Raw genomic sequence first — 5,152 nt, 5'->3', positions numbered from 1 at the left:
TCATCTGTGGCTGGGCACTTAGGTAGCTGCCCAATCTTAGCAATTGTAAATAAGGCTGTAATAAACATTGTGTCATGTAACTATCTGAGTGGGTGCTTTTCTCTTCCTTGGGTAGATATCCAGAAGGGAATCGCTGGGTCATTTGGTGCTCTATTTTTAATTTTCTGAGGAAGTTCAAAATTGGGGACACCAATCTGCATTCTCATAATCAGCGTATAGAGGTTTCTCTTCTTACACATCATCGCCAGCTCTTGTTATTAAGTCATTTTGATGTAAGCCATTCTCAAAGGTGTATCTTTTCATATGTCTGTCTCTATCCACATATCCTCTGGAAAGATATCTCTGCAGATTTGCTGTCCATTTTTTAAATTGGACTTTTGATTCTTGTTAAGTTGGAAGAGTACTTTTTATTTCTTGGATGTTAGCCTCTTATCAGATATGAAATAAAAATATCTTGACTTAGGAGTTTGTCCTTTAAGTCTGCTGACTTTCTTTTGTGTGCAAAAGCTTCTTCATTTGCTGTAGACCTAATTTGATTAGTTTTTAGTTTCATTTCTCTTGCCAATGGGCTTGAATCCAAAAAGACATATTTTCATCATAGAACGTATCATCTATGTTTTCTTTTCTGTATCTTAGGGTTTTAGGCCTTATATTTAAATCTGTAAACCATCTTAAATTTATTTTTGTGTATGGAGTTAGAAAATGGGCCAGTTTTCCCAGCATCATTTGTTGATTAGATTTTCCTTTCTCTATAATACAGTCATAACTCCATCATCAAGGAAATGTTGATTTACACACAGATTTATTTCTGAGCTCTTGAGTTTATTCTATTGATCCATGTGTCTATCTTTATTCCAGTATCATACTGCTCTCATTATTGTTGCTTTATAAATTAAAGCTACAAATCAGGAAAAAATGTTTCATTTTTTTTTTCATCCTTAACTTTCACTGTAGCTATTTGGGGTTTTTTGTGAAATTCCATATAAATTCTAGTACTTACTATTTCTTTGAAAAATACCATTGGAGTTCTGATAGGGATTGCACTGAAAGATATTACTGCTTTTGGATGGTTATTTTGACTCTATTAATTCTCCCCATCCATAAACATGAGCTATCTTCCCACCTTTTTGTTACTTGTCCTAGATTTTTTAATAGTATCTGAGAGTTTTCACTTTATATTTTTATCTATTTTTAAAAAAAATTATTCTATGGTATGGACTTTGTTTGTTTGTTTGATTTATGCATATGAGGCCAGGCCAGTGGTGTGGGTGATAAGAGGATTCAGCAGAGACAGAGTTGGGAGCAGAACAGGCAGATTCACCAAAATACACTGCTGAGGGGAGCAGCAGGCAGGTTGGGAGAGGACTGCTGAGCCATGTAGGTCACTTCCCTGGTGAGGGATCCAACTCATTCTGTAGTAACTGCAGATAGCTTCATAGTGCTGCACTCTAACCCCTGCCCCACTAGGGAAGGCCTTGACTTATTTTTGATACAACTGTAAATGTGATTCTTTTCTTTCACAAATGTTACCTGCATATAGGAATACAGTAGATTTTTGTGTATTAATTTTGTAGCCTGCTACATTACTCATTTCTTTGACAGGCTACAAAATTAACATACAAAGACACATCCCTACATACAATACTCTATACAAATAATATATATATGTACATTGTGTGTGTGTATATATATAAACACGTTTACATACACACATAATCTGAATTATTTCTCCCTTCTGCTTTCTCAAATTTTACTCTAAAATTAAGAATGAGTTAGAATCACTGAATGAGTTAGAATTCCCTTGAAGACCAATTTGAAGGCATATACAAAAACTGTTTGTATTTGCTTATGCCAGAAAACATGGCAACTGATATTAAAATAAATGTTGTCTTGAGGGTTTTGGACATCATAATTGGTATATATTGATGCTACAAATCCGTATGAGCATTTTCTTTCAGTTATAAATCCTCAGGCACGTTGATTTTCTATCTCCAGCTAGGACCAAAGTTAATAATAAGCACATTTTTGTTCTTTCTCTTTTCTCCTTTCATGCTACAAACATATTTGATCTCTCATTCGGACTGAGTGTGCGTTCCTTGGAGCTCCTTGTTTAAAGCAGAAGTATCCTATTAAAGTCTCTACTGTGTTAAAGGCCTGCGGCTTTGTTTTGTGTCCACAGTTCCCCTACACTCTCAAAGTCTAATCTGGTCACCAGGATTAAGTATAAGTGGGGCTCCAGTTAACCTAATACTTTGGCTTCCTATTTTCAATCTGTTTTGGCATTTGAGGGTTTCTTAGATTCAGTTCAGACACAGCTAAAAAATGTCCCTTCCCCCATCCTTTTACATTTTGCTTAAAATTTTAAATTGTTTTTATTGAGAGGTTTTTTTTCACAGTGGGCCATATATAAAACTGCAGGGAAGGTAAATTGACTGATAGGAACTTTTTCCAATTTTAAAAATCGTAAGTGAAATGATTCTGTTAAGACATATGGTCTATCTGAAGTATTCTACATTTTAGTCAAATGAGTAAAACTATAATATTCAGACAAGTAGTTAGGAATTACATATGGGGGATACAATTCAAAGAGAAGGTAATGAATAAGAAAAATGTACTAGGAGGCGATTAAATGTCTCCTGTGAAATAATATATACAGCTTCATGTAGACAAGTTAATTTGTTAAAGAATGATCAGTTTACCAGAAAATGATCTATTTTCTCTAAACCTATTTCAGATGGAGATTTCTAGTGACTTCCTTCTACACACAAAGGAATATTTAGGAAATTTGATTTATCAAATTTATTCTTTGTCATTCCTTAGCCTTGAAATCTAGGATTTTAATATTGTGTCATCTCTCTTTTCTCTAAATGTGACCCTCATCAAAAAGCCTTATCTTGGTGAATGGCATCATTTTTTGCTTTGTTGTTTAAGTAAGAAAACTGAAAGTCTCTCTGGAATCCTCATCACAAATCAACATTTGCTACATTTTCAACAAGTTCCATCAGTTCAACTTCTAACAGTAAAATTCACTGGGTTTTTCATATTCCTGCTGCCTTTACTAATTATGCAAAATGATGCTTTGTCTTCATTCTTGCAGCCGTTTTCTAATTTTTCAGGGTAATTTTTATCCGTATATAAGCAATTAAAGAAAACTTAGAGGGTTCTTCAATGAGTATAGCACTATATTAGTATTTTCAAGATTAATGATTTAATCTCCAGAGCAGTTCCCAGAGTATTTGGGAAAACAAAGCTATTTCTTAATGTAAGTAAATGACACTGGTAACTTAAGCCTCATGCTAACTAAACAGAATGAGAATGGACAGAAACAAGGCCAGGCGAACACAGATATGTGATTCCAGTTTTAAAACAAAAAATTATTAAGAGATTCACGTTCAAAGACCAACAATGGGGACTTAGAAGGTAGCAAGTGGAAAAGTAAACAGACATTTTGTAGTCTGTACAATCTTGAGTTAGTTCTATTTAACACATAACAACTGGTCATAGCTAAATAAAAAGGGGAAAAAAAGCACTTTGGGAGATAATCAAGTATATTTGTTGATATATGACATGTGCTTTAAAACCACAAGTTTTTAATCATCACAATGATCATAAAAAGAAAAAAGAGACAGTATGATTCCATGTTTAGAAGCCAGATAACAATGATCAGACTTTCTGGCTTCAAGTTCAGCATCACAGCTTTATGGATGTGTGACCATGGACAAGAAACAAACTCTGTTCCTCTACGCTCTGGTTTTAAAAATTATAAAACTACTGGTGCTACTTTGAAGAGTTTGTCATGAATATTTATTTAATGTATATCTTTTATGCACTGGCCCATATGAGAACCATGTAAGTGGAAATCATGTTTTCTCTCTTTTAAAAGATTTTACTTATTTATGCATACAGAAATGGGGTACAGGCCAGAGGTACAGAGGTGGTGACAGGCTTCACCAGAGACAGAGTGGGGAGCAGAACAGGCAGACTAACAAGTACACTGCTGGTCAGGAGAGGTCTGCTGCATCATATGGGTCACCTCCCTGGCCAGGAATCAAACTCATGTTGCAGTGGCTGCCATAGCTTCATAGTGCTGTGCTTTAACCCACTGTGCCACCAGGGAGGGCCCTGTGAACATTTTAATACCAACAAATGGGTAATATAAATGAGGTATGCATTCCTAGATAGAGAAGAACTACCAAAAACCATAAAGAAACAGAATTCCTAAATGTACATAGAAATATTAAGGTGTCAAAATGTCTTCAAACAAATAAAAGTTAGGCCTTATGCTTTTACTCATAAATGCTATCAAACATAGAAATAACTGATTTAACACAAATCCCCAATTTTTTTCAGAGTTAAAGTAGAGGGGAGACGTCTTAATTCACTGTATGTGGGAAGATGGCACTGATATCACAGCTAGACCAAGATACTTACACAACTAAAAAAAAACTACAGGCCAATTCTTTTATGAATATCAATGCAAAATACTCAACAAAATCCTAACAAACCAAATTCATGTGTACATTTAAGGAAATATGATCAACAGGAATTGATTATTGGGATGTAAGACTTATTCAACATATGAAAAGTGATAAATCAATACATCAGATTATATTAGCAGAATAAAGGAAGAAAACCATTGTATCATCCCAAATGATGTAAAACCATTTGACTTACTGTAACAACTTTTTAATAACAAAAACACTTAAACTAGGAGTAGAAGAAAATTACTTCAATATAATAAAACCCAGTAAAAAAAATCCACAGTAATCATTACATTCAATGGTGAATGACTGAAAGGTTTTCCTCTAAGATCAGGAAAAAGACCCTGCACCTCTGACCTGTGTCCCAGTTCTGTATACATAAATAAATCTTTAAAAAAATAATGTGTATCCAAATCAGCAAGGTTATAATAAGTCAAATGATCTCTTTATCTATTATCCACAAGTATTCTTTAAAAAAAAAAAAGTTACGGAAAAGTAGGATTCAAAATGAACACACCATAATTAGTTGTATTTCTATTCACTAACAATGAACAGAAATTAATGGAATTTAAGAATCATACGCACACATACACACACAATCAAAAATAATAAACTATTTGGAAATTAATGCAGGGGTAACACACTTTTTAAAACAAAAATCATAAAACTTT

General features: G+C 33.8%; 1 protein-coding gene across 1 annotated transcript in view; it reads right to left on the bottom strand.

Moving 5' to 3' along the window:
- The window catches only part of ADAMTS19 (ADAM metallopeptidase with thrombospondin type 1 motif, 19), a 197,011-nt gene that overhangs the window by 50,073 nt on the left and 141,786 nt on the right, over nucleotides 1-5,152 (bottom strand). The window lies entirely within an intron of this gene.

The sequence above is a fragment of the Condylura cristata genome, unplaced genomic scaffold (genome assembly GCF_000260355.1).
Source record: "Condylura cristata isolate star-nosed mole 26May11 unplaced genomic scaffold, ConCri1.0 scaffold00021, whole genome shotgun sequence".
In the NCBI taxonomy this organism is placed as follows: domain Eukaryota; kingdom Metazoa; phylum Chordata; class Mammalia; order Eulipotyphla; family Talpidae; genus Condylura; species Condylura cristata.
This window is presented reverse-complemented; position numbering and strand designations above follow the sequence as displayed.